This window comes from Pelophylax lessonae (genome assembly GCF_965119305.1).
Source record: "Pelophylax lessonae genome assembly, chromosome: 13".
Taxonomy (NCBI): Eukaryota; Metazoa; Chordata; class Amphibia; order Anura; family Ranidae; genus Pelophylax; species Pelophylax lessonae.
Window position 1 is genome coordinate 13069213 of NC_138780.1, and position 18383 is coordinate 13087595.

Genomic DNA, 18383 nt, shown 5'->3' on the forward strand with positions numbered 1-18383 from the left:
CACTGTCACGTGCAGCTGAAGCTACAGAGAAAGGCATGAGTGTTTGAGCTTTGGGGTGCACACTCTAATGCTGCGCACACCTATGCCTTAACCACAATGGATATAAATCTACTCTGTGTGCACTTTTCATACCTCAGATATTACCTGGTAAAGTAGCAGTGATGTCATCACTGTGCTATACATAGCCTGTGCAAAGAGCGGAGCTGTGGGAGGGATCCAACATGCTCCACCTACAACAGAAAACTACAGGAGGGGTGGAGACAGGACCAATCACCCTGCACACAGAGAGGGGGCAGAGCTGTGGGAGGGACCCAACAGGCTCCACCTACAACAGAAAACTACACGAGGGGTGGAGACAGGACCGGTCACCCTGCACTAGGAGAGAGAGAGCAGAGCTGTGGGAGGGACCCAAGAGGCTCCACCTACAACAGAAAACTACAGGAGGGGGCGGAGACAGGACCAGTCACCCTGCACAAGGAGAGAGAGAGCTGTGGGAGGGACCCAACAGGCTCCACCTACAACAGAAAACTACACGAGGGGTGGAGACAGGACCGGTCACCCTGCACTAGGAGAGAGAGAGCAGAGCTGTGGGAGGGACCCAAGAGGCTCCACTTACAACAGAAAACTACAGGAGGGGGCGGAGACAGGACCAGTCACCCTGCACAAGGAGAGAGAGAGCTGTGGGAGGGACCCAACAGGCTCCACCTACAACAGAAAACTACAGGAGGGGGCGGAGACAGGACCAGTCACCCTGCACAAGGAGAGAGAGAGCTGTGGGAGGGACCCAGCAGACTCCACCTTCAACAGAAAACTACAAAAGGGGGCGGAGACAGGACCGGTCACCCTGCACAAGGAGAGAGAGAGAGAGCAGAGCTGTGGGAGGGACCCAGCAGGCTCCACCTACAACAGAAAGCTGCAGGAGGGGGCGGAGACAGGACCCATCACCCTGCACAAAGAGAGAGAAGAGCTGTGGGAGGGACCCAACAGACTCCACCTACAACAGAAAACTACAGAAGGGCCGGAGACAGGACTGGTCACCCTGCACAAGATGAGAGAGAGAGAGAGCAGAGCTGTGGGAGGGACCCAACAGGCTCCACCTACAACAGAAAACGACAGGAGGGGGCAGAGACAGGACCGGTCACCCTGTACAAGGAGAGAGAAAGCAGAGCTGTGGGAGGGGCCCAGCAGGTTCCACCTACAACATAAAACCAAAGGAGGGGGCAGTGACAGGACCGCTCACCCTGCACAAGGAGAGAGAGCAGAGCTGTGGGAGGGGCCCAGCAGAAAACTACAGGAGGGGGCGGAGACAAGACCAGTCACCCTGCACAAGGAGAGAGAGAGCAGAGCTGTGGGAGGGGCCCAGCAGGTTCCACCTACAGCAGAAAACTACAGGAGGGGGCGGAGACAGGACCGGTCACCCTGCACAAGGAGAGAGAGAGAGAGCAGAGCTGTGGAAGGGACCCAATAGGCTCCACCTACAACAGAAAGCTACAGGAGGAGCAGAGACAGGACTGGTCACCCTGCACTAGAAGTGAGAGAGAAAAGAGCTGTGTGAGGGACCCAACAGGCTCCACCTACAGCAGAAAACTACAGGAGGGGGCGGAGACAGGACCGGTCACCCTCCACAAGGAGAGAGAGAGAGAGAGCAGAGCTGTGGGAGGGACCCAATAGGCTCCACCTACAGCAGAAAACTACAGGAGGGGGCGGAGACAGGACCGGTCACCCTCCACAAGGAGAGAGAGAGAGAGAGCAGAGCTGTGGGAGGGACCCAATAGGCTCCACCTACAGCAGAAAACTACAGGAGGGGGCGGAGACAGGACCGGTCACCCTGCACAAGGAGAGAGAGAGCAGAGCTGTGGAAGGGACCCAATAGGCTCCGCCTACAACAGAAAGCTACAGGAGGAGCAGAGACAGGACTGGTCACCCTGCACTAGAAGTGAGAGAGAAAAGAGCTGTGGGAGGGACCCAACAGGCTCCACCTACAGCCGAAAACTACAGGAGGGGCGGAGACAGGACTGGTCACCCTGCACTAGGAGTGAGAGAGAAAAGAGCTGTGGGAGGGACCCAACAGGCTCCACCTACAGCAGAAAACTACAGAAGGGGGCGGAGACAGGACCGGTCACCCTCCACAAGGAGAGAGAGAGAGAGCAGAGCTGTGGGAGGGACCCAATAGGCTCCACCTACAACAGAAAACTACAGGAGGAGCAGAGACAGGACTGGTCACCCTGCACTAGAAGTGAGAGAGAAAAGAGCTGTGGGAGGGACCCAACAGGCTCCACCTACAACAGAAAACTACAGGAGGGGGCGGAAACAGGACCGGTCACTCTGCACACAGAGAGAGAGCAGAGCTGTGGGAGGGACCCAACAGGCTCCACCTACAACAGAAAACCCCCATCCCGTCGCCTCTCCTGGGCTCTCCGGTGCCATTGCAGAGGCGGGGAGCGATGGGGCGATGGCTGCCTGGGACAGAAAGAGAGGAACTGACGTCGTTCCCCTCTCTCTGTAACCCTGGAAACCAGGAGTGACGAGTATTCGTCACTTCTGGTGCCGCCCCTTTGTTTACCTGGCCAACAGCGGCCGGAGAAGCAGCTGATCGGACGGGGGGCCGGAGGAGAGATTTGGGGTCTAATATCCAGAGGTTGTCTTTGGGAAATAGACGTATGAGTGCTGCCAGCATTGAAGAGACAGAATAAAATATTTACAAAAATGTGAGGGGTGTACTCACTTTTGTGAGATACTGTGTGTGTGTGTGTGTGTGTATGTGTGTGTGTGTGTGTGTATATATATATATATATATATATATATATATATATATATATATATATATATATATAGTATAAGATATAATAAAGAGAGAAAGTTACAAATATATAAAATACAAAAAATTTATTGTGCACATAGTAAAAAATAAAAGCAAACAAAAATATTTATAAACAAAATAAATTGCACTGTGTTTATGAATGGTGAGTCTATCCAGCAATTATTGTAATAACATTCATTATCTGATATATTACTGCAAAGTTTATATAAATAATGATTATTAGGTTCCAAAGATACAATGGGAGGTACTTCTCTTTTCCCTAGAAGGGAGTGTGTCGAAAGTATGGCATGAACCCAAAGCTCTATATTAGCCTTTCGTAACCTTTTAAACCCAGAGAGGAACCCCTAAAATATTTTTAGGTCTGAGGGAATTCTTACTGAAACCAATTTATGAAGAGTCAATGGGAAAGTTGCCCCTACATTGATGGTCAGTGGGAAAAATTCTCCTTACATTGGTAGGAAATAGGAGGAATTTCACCCTTACAGTGGTGATCGCAATGTTCCCCATACATTAGTGGTCGGGGGGAAGAATGTCCCTTAAATTGGTGGTCAGTGAGAAGAATGCTCCTTATATTGGTGGTTAGTGGGAGAAATGTCCCTTACATTGATGGCCAATGGAAATATTGCCCTTTACATTGGTGATCAGTGGGAAGAATACTCCTTACTTTGGTGATCGGTGGGAAGAATGCTCCTTCCATTGGTGGTCAGTGAGAGGAATGCTCCTTACATTGGTGGTCAGTGAGAGGAATGCTCCTTACATTGGTGGTCAGTGAGAAGAATGCTCCTTACATTGGTGGTCAGTGAGAAGAATGCTCCTTACATTGGTGGTCAGTGAGAGGAATGCTCCTTACATTGGTGGTCAGTGGGAGGAATGTCCCTTACATTGGTGATCAGTGGGAATTTAGCCCCTTACATCGGTGGTCAGTGGGAGGAATGCTCCTTACATTGGTGGTCAGTGGGAAGAATGTCCCTTACATTGGTGGTCAATGGGATTATTACCCCTTATACTGGTGGTCAGTGGGAAGAATGTCCCTTACATTGGTGGTCAATGCGAATATTGCCTTTTACATTGGGTGATCAGTGGGAATTTTGCCCCTACATTGGTGGTCAGTGGGAAGAATACTCCTTACCTTTTTTTTTGTAAAAACCAGAAAATCTAAAGATTTAAAATTGTTCCCAACACCCCACTGTGATGGCTCAAAACATGGGGCAAATGGTTTTCACAGGGCTGGTTTGCTCTCCCAACACCCAATCCTCTATTTTCACAGCACAGGCTTGGGACTGGCCATGGCAGAGTTAGAGCAATGGTTTCCTTTTTTATTTCTTTTTGGGTAAACATTGCAGCAATACATGTGCCTGAAATAATTGCGGGTTCAACATATTATTTGTGAGACTGTTGTAGACAGCTAATAATTAAAATATTTGCAGTATTAACTATTCATTATATAGATTATAGAATGAATTGCCAGTAATACATTTTGCAACACAATTGTAAAAGTGATATTTAATATGTTTGTTTTTATTTTATTTTCTACTTTCGATTTCACAATAAATGCAGCTTTCCCTCTTTGATATACACTGCCTGGCCAAAAAAAAAAAAAAAGTCGCCACCCAAAAAAAAAAAAAAAAAAAAAAGGTAACACGTTGGACCACCTTTAGCTTTGATTACGACACGCTTTGGCATTGTTTCGATAAGCTTCTGCAATGTCACAAGATTTATTTCCGTCCAGTGTTGCATTCATTTTTCACCAAGATCTTGTATTGATGATGGGAGAGTTGGACCACTGCGCAAAGCCTTCTCCAGCACATCCAGAAGATTCTCAATGGGGTTAAGTTCTGGACTCTGTGGTGGCCAATCCATGTGTGACAATGATGTCTCATGCTCCCTGAACCACTCTTTCACTATTTGAGCCAGATGAATCCTGGCATTGTCATCTTGGAATATGCCTGTGACATCAGGGAAGAAAAAATCCATTGATGGAATAACCTGGTCATTCAGTATATTCAGGTAGTCAGTTGACCTCATTCTTTGGGCACATGCAGTAACTATCCAATAGGAGAGTTACTGCATGCTTAGTTTAGTTAGTTACTTAGGTAATTCCAGGTGGTGTAGATAAGATATGTATTTATACGAACCTGCTATTGTGGTACAGTACATTCTGGAAATTCATGTAAGGGGGCAGAATCCACCAGACGGAAAGGCAGGAGTGTTAAAGCCAGCAATTTGGACAAGTTGGAATTTAGAGACTGGGCATGTGGGTGGTAGGGAGAGTATTTTATTTTCCACTGCAGCAGCTGGGGCAGAGAAATTTGCCTGCTATTCTCTAAAGCTGGTAGTGTACTGCTGGCAGACATGTTGCAAGGACCTCTGACACCCTATCCTATACCATCATCCCTGTTAGTGGAGGCTGCTGAAAGGTCATGAGATACGGCGGGGTTTGACATAAAAGGTGAGGAGTGAGAAGGAGAACAATTGTGCCCCTTGTGTGTGGATTTTAGGTGCTATTTCCTACGGGCTGAGTGGTGGCAGGTTAAATGACTTGTCAAGCATGTGGTACCCAACTGGCTGGTGTTTTTTCAATGCTTAATCTGTTTGCGGCACAGATTGCAAATTGCAACAGTGCGATCGGCTGCACATGTGCTGAAAAAGGCCCACACAGCTGAGTTATGAGAAGTGGGCTGGGAGATAACAGCTCCACAATCTGATGGAACAGGGTGGCTGCTCCCTACTCTTCCATGATGGCTACCTTTGGAGGACATCCTGCCTCTTTGGGGTTGTTTCTCCCCCTAACTTTCCTTTTCTGCTCTATCCGGCACCCAAGTCGCATCAGTGACCTCATCATCAGCATCCCCTCCATCCTCATCATCACTGGAGCCAACTTGGCACTGTGCTGCGGCTGGCGGAACACGACAATTTGTTGTTGTCCAAGTGTCCTCCTCTCTCTGTTATACATACATTGATGTTTTTGGTTGTAACATGACAAAAGGTGGAGAATTTCAAGGGCTATGAATACTTTTTCAAGGCAGTGTATAACCAGCATTCTCCACCCTGCAACAAAGACCCGGCACAGCCGATTCTTGACATAGTTATGAGCTGATGATTTGTTGGGTGTAGATCACCAAAACCTATTTTTACATTTTACCCCTTAAGGCAAATTGTTATCTTGCATAAAAAATCTATTTTGTCATCACGGCTTGAAGGAGAAATAAAAGAAAAAGGATTACTGCATATATAATATATAATTGGATATAGTTGGCTAGTCATATTTAGTCATATATTGGCTGTCTCTTCTACCTTTTGGAGATCGTATTGGTAAGGTCCCTGCACTGAGTTCCCCAGTCTGCATACCTGTTGTGCCTATTATGAGGGGTTCCTACTTTCCCTGTGCTGAGTTCCAAAGTCTGCACACCTGTTATGCTCATTATGAGGGGTTCCCACCATCCCTGTGCTGAGTTCCCAGGTTTGTACACCTGTTGTGCTCATTCTAAAGAAATCCCCAAATCCCTGTGCTGCCTTCTTAGGTCTGTACACCTGCTGTGCCCATTATGAGGGGTTCCCACCATCCCTGAGCTGAGTTCCCAGGTCTGTACACCTGTTGTGCCCATTATGAGTGGTTCCCACCATCCCTGTGCTGAGTTCCTGGGTCTGTACACCTGCTGTGCCCATTATGAGGGGTTCCCACCATCCTTGTGCTGAGTTGCTGGGTTTGTACACCTGCTGTGCTCATTATGAAGGGCTCTCATCATCCCTGTGCTGAGTTCCCGGGTCTGTACACCTGCTGTGCCCATTATTAATGGTTCCCTCCATCTCTGTGCTGAGTTCCTGGGCCTATACACCTGCTATGTCCATTATGAGGGTTTCCCGCTATCCCTGTGCTGAGTTCAAAAGTCTGTACACCTGCTGTGCTCATTATAAAGGAGTCCCACCATCCCTGAACTAAGTTTCTGGGTCTGCACGCCTGCTGTGCCCATTATGAGGGGTTCTCACCATCTCAGTGTTGAGTTCCTGGGTCCGAAAACCTTCTGTGCCTATTATGAGGAGTTTCCACCATCCCTGTGCTAAGTTCCCAGGTCTTCACGCCTGCTTTTTTTTGTTTTTGAGAGGAGCTCTCATTATCCCTGCTGGAATTTTTATGTATTTTATATCATGCAGAATGTAAAAGGAGGAGATGGGACATACCAAGGTGACAGGGACATCCAAAACTCTCAGGTGGACAAGAACAAAGTCAGACGTTATAGCAGGGAGAACCCCCTGGTTGGAGTATCTATATTGGAAGCCAGAGCTTGACTCGGGCCACTAGACTCCTCCTCTAACTAAAATATCACTTTTGGGTAGACTGGCTCTAAGTCAAAATCAGGGCATGGTCTGAATTTTAGCTTCTTTTTCAATGAAGATCATTGTTCAGCATGTAGAATGCTCGATAGTTCTCTTGTCCGATGGTTAGTCTCTCGGCTGGAATCCACAAGCGTAATTGGAAGCAGAATGGATGAACGTAACAATATATTCAAATACAAATGATGTCGGTTCACACTATGGCGATCCAACTTCGGGGGCAACCTGTGAAGTTGCGTGCACCGCGACTTCGGCGCAACTTGCACGGACTTCACAGAATGGAAGTCAATGCAAGTCGCTCCGATGTTGCCTCAAAGTAGTACAGGAACTATTTTCTAAGTCGAAGCGACTTGAGTTGCTCCTATTATAACGGTTCCCGTAGCACAGAATGGATCGCGACTTGTCAGGCTGACCAGTCGCCTGACAAGTCGCGGTAGTGTGAACCGGGACTTGATTTGCTGTACATATAAGAGAATATTTTGTTTTTGTCTGGGCTTCCCCTTGGACTTCCCACCCATCACCAAGGCAGGACCTATCTATGCGGGTGTACTCCAATACAGATACAGGCGGACATGGGTGGGCTTAGATTAGGTGGATTAAGCATATGGAGATTTATAAATATGGATCTATATCTTTTGTTAACAACTTGAGGCGTGAACGTGAAACGAGGTGTGGCTAATCCTCAGAAACAGGTCTCAAAGTTATGGGTGTTGACGTTCTATACAAGGACATCAGTCAATCTTCCTCTTAACTCTTTTATGGTGGTTTCCAAACAATAAAAAAAAAAAAAAAAACACTGTCAACAGTTTTTATAATGTTTTAATTGTAACAAATTCCTCATTTTTGTGCAGCTTTACTCAACTTCTCACTTTTGGATACTAAAAAATTCAGCAAAACATACACTGTAAAAGAACATTATTAAACTTTCATCTGGACCTTGTTGGTCTCTAAAAAAAATAGTTCCCTGCTATAAAAGAGATATTATACTCAACTATTCGATGATCTGCCTCCTACCTTCCCTCCATTGCAGACTCCATTTGTGTCTTCTGCATTGGACCCTTCCTGGAGTGTCCCCTGTGTCCATCCACTCACCCCCATGTCACTTCAGGATACAGCAGTGGTGTAGTGGTTTTGGAGAATGAAGGCAATGCACATGGCCGTGAACATGGGAGACATTCCAAAAGTTTTATATGCCAAACAAACTGATGGAGTCTGCAGAAATGGAACGGAGGGGAGGTAAGGGTGGACTTATTTTCTCTTAGAAGACATGGGTCACTGAAGAGGTGGTAAATTGGCTCTTAGGAGACATGGGCCACTGGAGAGGTGATAAATTGGCTCTTGGGAGACATGGGTCACTGGAGAGGTGGCAAATTGGCTCTTAGGAGACGTGGGCCACTGGAGAGGTGGTAAATTGGCTCTTAGGAGACATGGGCCACTGGAGAGGTGGTAAATTGGCTCTTAGGAGATATGGGCCACTGGGGAGGTGAGTATATTGGCTCTTAGAAGACATGCGCCACTCGAGAAGTGAATATATTGGCTCTTAGAAGACATGGGTCACTGGAGAGGTGGGTATATTGGCTCTTAGGAGACGTGCGAATGGAGAGGGGATAATATTGGCTCTTAGGAGACATGGGCCACTGGAGAAGTGAGTATATTGGCTCTTAGGAGACATGAGCCAATGGAGAGGGGAGAGTATTGGCTCTTAGGAGACATGGTCCACTGGACAGGTAAGTATATTGGCTCTTAGAAGACATGGGTCACTGAAGAGGTGGGTATATTGGCTCTTAGGAGACATGGACCACTGGAGAGGTAAGTATATTGGCTCTTAGAAGACATGGGCCACTGGAGAGGTGAGTTTATTGGCTCTTAGGTGACATGAGCCAATAGAGAGGTGAGCATATTGGTTTTCAGGAGACATGGGTTATTGGAGAGGTGAGTTTATGGACTTTAAGGAGACAAAGTCCACCAGAGGTAAATGCATTGGCTCTTATAAAACATGGTTCACTGGAGAGGTGAGCACATTGGTTCTTAGGTGACATGGGTCATTGGAGAGGTGAGTTTTTTTTAGCTCCTAGGAGACACGTGAAATCAGAGAGGTGAGTTTATTGGCTCTTAGAAGACATGGGCCACTGGAGAGGTGAGTTTATTGGCTCTTAGGTGACATGAGCCAATGGAGAGGTGAGCATATTGGTTTTCAGGAGACTTGGGTTATTAGAGAGGTGAGTTTATGGACTTTAAGGAGACTAATGGCACTTTTCCACTGCAAGTACCGGCTCGGCTCTACTCGGCCCTGCTTGGCCCGGTTTGCTTTTCCACTGCTGGTACCGCATGGTACGGTGTTGGAACGGTTCGGTACGGTATGGTATGGTTTGCTTTTCCACTAAAGTAGTACTAAAGTTAAGTGGGTGGGATAACAACGGGGTGGGTGGGATTCTCTGACCAATCAGTGGCTAGTAGTGACTGCATGCAAAGGATTGTGGGATATGGTACCTCTTGGAACCACAATCGAGGTGGTACTGTTTTTGAGAGCCGTACCGTTCGGTTCCATGCAGTGGAAAAGCGCCGCCGTACCGTACCGAACCGTTCCTACACCGTACCATGCGGTACCAGCAGTGGAAAAGCACAAAAGCGAGCCCAACCGTTCGGTTCCATGCAGTGGAAAAGCGCCAAAAGTCAACCAGAGGTAAGTGCATTGGTTCTTATAAAACATGGTTCACTGGAGAGGTGAGCACATTGGTTCTTAGAGATGACATGGGCCATTGGAGAGGTTAGTTTGTTCGCTCTTACGAGACACGAGACATCAGAGAGGTAAGTATAATGGGTTTTAGAAGACATAGGAGAAAGACATAAGAGAGGTGAGTATAATGGCTCTCAGTAGGGTCACCCTAACCTGGGAGGTCTCAAACAAAAAGAATACCTTGATCATCTATCTAGGTGGGGCTTGGGCAAGGTGCTAACAAGCCCATCCTGTAAAAAAAATATATTAATACCTGTAAAGTTAAAAGACAGGTCCAAATCAAACATTATGAAAACAAGAACGGAATGGACTTTTGTCCTGCAGGAAAGCATATAGACCTTCAAAAACTGTATTGCCATGGAGGAGGCAAGAATATAAAAAAGTATACCTAAGCCACTATGCAAATGCTCATGCAGATTGTTGTGGTGGGTTTAAAATGCAAGGTGCCTCAGTACCACCTTTCTAGGTGAGGAAACCATCTTCTTTAACCATGCATAGCTGCTATTCAAGCAAACAAGTATGCAACCAACAAACAAACAGTCCAATGTATGGGGATTAGCTGAAAATACCAATCGCAATCTGCAGAATGGAAACCCTGTCCCCTTTCATGTGGCCTATTCAATGGACCATGTCTTCCTAAGCAGCTCGAAGAAAAGAGAAACTATTTGAGCCTGTACAAAAGATTCCGGGTTCAAAAGTCCATGGAGAGGCCTCACTTTCATCGATATTTCTTATAGAAACTATTGTGAGTCTTTGCTGAATAGAGTCCCTACACAATAAAGAGAATGTATTTGCAGCTATGAAACTATGATCGGCCTTTCACTTTTCCACAATTGGTGACTCTAGAGCTCCCGGCCTCAGCTAGTTTTCTGCTATACAGTCAGAGATATAAGGAATGGAAACCAATGACATTTCCAAGGTTTATTATTTAGCAATGACAACAAAAAGGGAATTCTACATTGATCTAAATAAGGGGTCGTCAAACTTTTTACACAAAGAGCCAGTTTACTGTCCTTCAAGCTTCAGGTGGGCCCAGACTGTGGCCAGTGGGAGTAGAAAATGCCCCTAAAGTCATTAGAATAAACCATGCCCCTTCATTGGTGTCGGTGGGAAGAATAATGCCCCATCGCTGGTATCAGTGGGAGGAATAGTGTGCCAACAATGGTGTCAGAAAAAGGAGTGGTACCCCATCATTGGGGTGAGTTGGAGTGGGAGGAATTGGTGAGTGGGACGGACATTGACCCATTATTGATAACAGTGGGAGGAATAGTGTGTCGATTTGGTGTCAGAAGGAAGAATAGTGCCCTATCATTGGGGTTAGTGGGAGGAATAGTGCCTCAACATTTTTGTCAGTAAGAGGAATAGTGCCCCATCATTGGTGTCAGTGGGAGGAATAGTGCCCCATCATTGGTGTCAGAAGGAGGAATAGTTCCCCATCATTGGTGTCAGAAGGAGGAATAGTGCCCCATCATTGGTGTCAGTAGGAGGAATAGTGCCCCATCATTGGTATCAGTGTTAGGAATAGTGCCCCATCATTGGTATCAGTGGGAGGAATGGTGTCCCATCATTGGTATCAGTGGGAGGAATAGTGCCCCATCATTGGTATTAGTGGGAGGAATAGTGCCCCATCATTGGTGTCAGAAGGAGGAATAGTGCCCCATCTTTGGGGTCAGTAGGAGGAATAGTGCCCCATCATTGGTATCTCTGGATCAACTGTGGGTATAGGATTGTGTATATGGGATTGTATGGTTGGGTTTTCAATACTGTTTTTTTTTTTCTTTTTGTTGGTTGAACCAGACAGACTTGTGTCTTTTTTCAACCTGACTAACTATGTATGTAACTATGTAAGTTCCGAGGTATGGGTTGGGATCAAATCCAAGTCATAGAGTGTAATATATCTTCCACTTCAAACTGCTACACATGAGGTGAACAGCATATTCCATTCATCCTCCAATCCTATCACCGGTGTATTTTTTTTTTAGCAAATTAAGACAAGAAACTATAACAATGTCCATCCATGTCACCACGTACCTCTAAGCTCTCCAAGCTACTCCTAGTCTTCTGGAAGGTAAATTGTTGTCCTGCAGGCTGGAAAAAAATCAAATATTAATTGCAGCAGTAGTATTGGGGACTGCCATATTTATTGGGGAGTATCCACATACTTCTGGCCATATTGGGTATTTTTCATCTAAAGACCTCCCATCAAAATTCCACACAACACTGGAAAATCAAGCACTTCACAATCCATATCCACTACCTTTTCTGCAGCTTTATCCTATTGACCCACATGTGTATCCTATAAATCCAGCTATAAAACCAGGATTTATTGTAACAAGGATCATGTCTCATCTCCGATTAATTATTTCATACACTGTCTCCCCTCCGGGTTTAAATTAATTGTGCCCGTGTCATGTTTATCATAATTAAAAATAATGTCTAATGACTAATAGCTTAGTTAAATAATTTTTATCATTCATTTCAGGTAATTTTCTTAAAACAAATTTAAAATTCTTCTACTAAAAGGCATTTATTTGCAATACCACACCCACTCATCTCCAACCAGAGGGCTGCAGGCAAGAATGAGCTAAAATTACCTATAGATTTTGCAGGGAGTTAGTACTTGCCCATTGCAAACTAAAAACTACCTTTGCTTTGCCTTTCCCATTGACTTCAATGCATTTTGCCAAAATGGCAAAAGGTTGGGATTGTCCATATTTTTTATTTTGTTAAAGCGAAAAACTCTCACAATGTTGCCCGTCCCAAGTCGGGGATTACACAAGGCCATTATTGCCTTAAAATAAAATATATTTTTAATTATTAAAATAAATTTAATATTTTTAATTTTTTTTATTTAACCACTTAAGCCCCGGAAGATTTGGCTGCTCAAAGACCAGGGCCTAGTTTGCGATTCAGCACTGAATTTAACGGACAATTGCGCGGTCGTGCGACGATGTACCCAAATTAAATTGATGTCCTTTTTTTCCCACAAACAGAGCTTTCTTTTGGTGGTATTTGATCACCTGTGCGATTTTTTGATCATGCGCTATAAACAAAAAAAGAGCGTCAATTTTGCAAAAATAACAATATTTTTCACATTTTTTTTATATGAAATTACCCCAAAAAAAAATGTAAAAATCAAAATTTGTAACATTTTCGGCCAATTTGTTTTATGCTACATATGTTTGGTAAAAACATATAAGCGTATTTTGATTGGTTTGCGCAAAGGTTATCGCGTTTACTAACAAAGGGAAAGATTTTTGTCATTTTTGTTGTTTTTTTTTTAACGCGTAATGGCGGCGATCTGCGATTTTTTTTGCGGTACTGCGACATTGTGGCGGACAGATCGGACCCTTGACTGACATTTTTGACACTTTTGGGGGTACCAGTGACATTACTACAGTAATCAGTGCCAGAAATATGCACTGTTACTGTAAAAAATGACACTGGCAGGGAAGGGGTTAACTTTATTAGAGATCAAGGGGTTAAGTGTGTCCCTAGGGGCGTGATTCTTACTGTGATTGGCTGTGGCTTGAAGTGTAGGAACACTGATCAACGGTCCTACATAGTAGAACCGTGTGATCGGTGTTTCTACACCAGGGAGAATGACAGGCGGCTTGTTTACATTAGCCGCCTGACTTTCTCCCTCTCCCCCGACGATCGCCGAGTGACCGGCGGACATCGGGTCCGCCGGTCACACGCGCGGGGGGGGTCCGTGACCACGCGGGAGCGCGCCTCCGGTGGCGCACGCTCGCTCCCCAGAGCCTCACAGGCTAGCGACGTAGACCTACGTGTGAGCCCCTGTGAGGGGCTGACTGCCGCAGTAAATATACTGTGAGCAGTCGGCAAGTGGTTAAAAAAAAAAAAAAATTAAAAGCTGAGTTACAAATATGGAAACATCAATCAATCAACGCAATCTAAAAACAATGTCTATAAAGTGTAAAGTGCATAGATATCCGGCTGCCAACACTGTATGTGTAAACCACTTCACATAGACATAATAAATAAATATCAAATAGTGCTGCGCCAGAAAAAAAATGGCAAAAAGTGCTAATAATTCAACAATAATCACATCAAATATTAATCGCATTAAATATTAATAAATAATGTGAAGAAATAGTCCATAAAAGGCTCAGTCCTGGGACCAATTTTGTTCAATTTATTCAGAAATAGCATTGAGGATGGGTGAAAAAAGTGCAAAGTGCTACCAATTGTAATATTAATCAATAATGTAAATAAATAGTTCGTAAAGTGCAAAAAAGGTGCTAGCAATAAAAATATTAATAATAAATACCAGGAAAAATATTACAATAATGTGCAAGAAATAGTCCATAAATTCTCAGTGGGTGATACCTCCATCCATAAAGTGCAAAGTGTTTCTCCACCACCGCTATGGATGAGCCTCTTACTATCTGACCCCTGTTTCACCTGCAGGTCAGATAAAGCAGTTCCCCATGTGGGGATATATCCAATCAGGTGTAGATCTCTGGTTTAAATCCTTCAGATCGCTCTCAAGCACTTTATGGATTATTCCCACTGAGCTTTTATTAAATATTTTTTGCACATTATTGTAATATATTTTATGGTATTAATTAATAATATTTTTATTGCTACCACCTTCCACTTTTTTGCACTTTATGAGTTATAGATATGGCAATTTTTAATAGTTATATTGGTCCAGATTGGACCAGTGTAAGTATGTATGTGCCATACCTATGGGATCCCCGTAGAAGTTGGAAAACACTGTAGCAAGTACTGCTACTATAGTCGTTGCTGCTAGCTTCTGGGTCTGCGGCTGCCTTGCTTCATAGTGAATACAGCAGGTTGCTCAATTGGCACGGGTACTATTCAGAGAACACTTTGCATGGATGTAAAACATTCTCTGAATTGATGAGGTGGAAAGGCAGGGCAGTGATCTCCACTTCATCCAGTCAGAGAACACTTTGCATCTCATCAGAGCACAGGAGATGGTTCCAGTAATCCATGTCCTTAGTCTGCTTGTCTTCAGCAAACTGTTTTCGGGCTTTCTTGTGCATCATCTTTAGAAGAGGCTTCCGTCTGGGACGACAGCCATGCAGACCAATTTGATGCAGTGTGCGGCGTATGGTCTGAGCACTGACAGGCTGACTCCCCACCCCTTCAACCTCTGCAGCAATGCTGGCAGCACTCATACCTCTATTTCCCAAAGGCAACCTCTGGATATGACGCTGAGCACGTGCACTCAACTTCTTTGGTCGACCATGGCAAAGTCGGATCTGAGTGGACCCTTTCCTGATAAACTGCTGTATGGTCTTGGCCACCGTGCTGCAGCCCAGTTTCAGGGTCTTGGCAATCTTCTTATAGTCTAGGCCATCTTTATGTAGAGCAACAATTCTTCATCCGGTCAGAGAACACTTTGCATTCATTGGGAAAATTTAAAAATTTCTCTGAATGGTGTCCAAGCCAAGCAAGCGACCTACAACAGGGCAGTTGGTACAGGATCCAGAAGTAGTGGTGTCTACTACAGTGATTTCCATCTTACACTGGGATTTCACCGGTATGACAAATACTGTACATAATTATATTGGTGACTGCTGGACCAATGTACTTATGTAAAAAAATCTCCTTGAAAACGGATTTAAGGAATTGCACTTATGTAGTTTATGGACTGTATCCTATAGAACAGGGGTCGGCAACCATGGAGAGTTGGATATCTTCCTGAACAACATGGAAGGGATCAAAGATCACCAGGGTGCAGCACGATTTCCTTTTATCAGTGTAAAGGTTACAAGAAAGGTTTATTGTGTTCAACAGTATTTGTTTGGGAGGATAAGAAGAAGGGAGGTTTTTCGAGTACTACTACCAGGAGTTTTAAGGGACATAAAGGGGACATAGTCAACTTTACTAAAACATGTGTGGTGGCCAATTATGAATAGGAGATGACCATCTGATTTGACAAAGTGCTCACCTTTACGGTACAGTAGAGGTAAAGGCGTCCCTTTTGGAACATTTTAGTTCCTGTAGTTGGCATATAGAAGCCTGTTCCTGGAATAGCATGGTTCACAATGGGTTGAGAGGTTACGGGGACTGAGGATCATTCCATGCACTCTCCACCATAAGCATCAGTAAGTAGAGCTGTGTCCTAATCCGGTATCCATAGTGAAAGCCAATTAAAGCAGCACTGTGTTGGGTAGCCCTATTTCACATGTGAGCAAGGTACATCGCAGTGTGGAGGGCAGTAAGCACATAGAGTCCAAGTTAGTTTATAGCAATATATTTTAGAAAGATCCAATACAAAACAGCTTGGCCCGGCGGGCAGGCACAACTACCAGGGACCGCTTACGAACTGCGACAGCGGTCTGGAGACTTGAAATACAGTATCTCACAAAAGTGAGTACACCCCTCACATTTTTGTAAATATTTTATTCTATCTTTTCATGTGACAACACTGAAGAAATGACACTTTGCTACAATGTAAAGTAGTGAGTGTACAGCTTGTATAACAGTGTAAATTTACTGTCTCCTCAAAATAACTCAACCCACAGCCATTAATGTCTAAACCGCTGGCAACAAAAGTGAGTACACCCCTAAGTGAAAATGTCCAAATTGGGCCCAATTAGACATTTTCCCTCCCCGGTGTCATGTGACTCATTAGTGTTACAAGGTGTCAGGTGTGAATGGGGAGCAGGTGTGTTAAAGTTAGTATTATCGCTCTCACTCTCTCATACTGGTCACCGAAAGTTCAACATGGCACCTCATGGCAAAGAACTCTCTGAGGATCTGAAAAAAAGAATTGTACATAAAGATGGCCCTGCCCTAGACTATACCAAGATTGCCAAGACCCTGAAACTGAGCTGCAGCACGGTGGCCAAGACCATACAGCGGTTTAACAGGAAAGGGTCCACTCAGAACAGGCCTCACCATGGTCCACCAAAGAAGTTGAGTGCACGTGCTCAGCGTCATATCCAGAGGTTGTCTTTGGGAAATAGACGTATGAGTGCTGCCAGCATTGCTGCAGAGGTTGAAGGGGGGTGGGGTCAGCCTGTCAGTGCTCAGACCATACGCCGCACACTGCATCAAATTAGTCTGCATGGCTGTCATCCCAGAAGGAATTCTTTTCTAAAGATGATGGACAAGAAAGCCGGCAAACAGTTTGCTGAAGACAAGCAGACTAAGGACATGGATTACTGGAACCATCTCCTGTGCTCTGATGAGACCAAGATAAACGTATTTGGTTCAGATGGTGTCAGGCGTGTGTGGCAGCAACCAGGTGAGGAGTACAAAGACAAGTGTGTCTTCCCTACAGTCATGCATGGTGGTGGGAGTGTCATGGTCTGGGGCTGCATGAGTGCTGCCGGCACTGGGGAGCTACAGTTCATTGAGGGAACCATGAATGCCAACATGTACTGTGACATACTGAAGCAGAGCATGATCCCCTCCCTTCAGAGACTGGGCTGCAGTGCAGTATTCCAACATAACGACCCCAAACACCTCCAAGATGACCACTGCCTTGCTAAAGAAGCTGAGGGTAAAGTTGATGGACTGGCCAAGCATGTCTCCAGACCTAAACCCTATTGAGCATCTGTGGGACATTCTCAAATGGAAGTTGGAGGAGTGAAAGGTCTCTAACATCCACCAGCTTCGTGATGTCATCATGGAGGAGGGGAAGAGGACTCCAGGGGCAACCTGTGAAGCTCTGGTGAACTCCATGCCCAAGAGGGTTAAGGAAGCACTGGAAAATAATGGCGGCCAATCAAAATATTGACACTTTGGGCCCAATTTGGACTTTTTCATTTAGGGGTGTACTCACTTTTGTTGCCAGCGGTTTAGACATTAATGGCTAAAGTGTCATTTCTTCAGTGTTGTCACATGAAAAGATAGAATAAAATATTTACAAAAATGTTAAGGGGTGTACTCACTTTTGTGAGATACTGTATGCCAACAGTGTCTGCAACAAGTTGCGGAAAGCAGCCTGGCCGGTCCACACCTAAAGAAGAGACTTCCAGCAGAGAAGAAGACATAGTCACTGCACTGTCTCTATTTCTAGGGAACCTTTCCCTACTGCTAAGCACTGTCCTTGCCAGATGAGGGTCCTGTCCCTACACTAGTCCCTCGCATAAAACACACCAAACCCAAGAACCAGAGTTTTGAAAGATTCTGCCTGTCCCAAGATGGCCACTGAAGTAACATGGGGCACCTGCATTCAATCATACAGCTGCCTCCTTGTGACCAAGTTCTTCACAACTTCCTTCCCCCTCTGCACTGCCGTTTCGGTTGAGCGCCACCTGCAGTGGAGAGTATAGACTGCATCTGCCTACACACATAGGGTGTGAGATGAATGGGGAGACCAGGAAGTTTTCGGTGGACCACAAGGGGAGGCTCCACGGGGTTGTGATCTACCTGTCAGAGATTATAAGGACTGGGGATTTCTTCATGCAATCTCCTTCTTAAGGATCAGTCAGTAGAGCTGTGTCCTAGTCTGGAATCCATAGTGGCAGCCAACAGAAGCAGCACTGT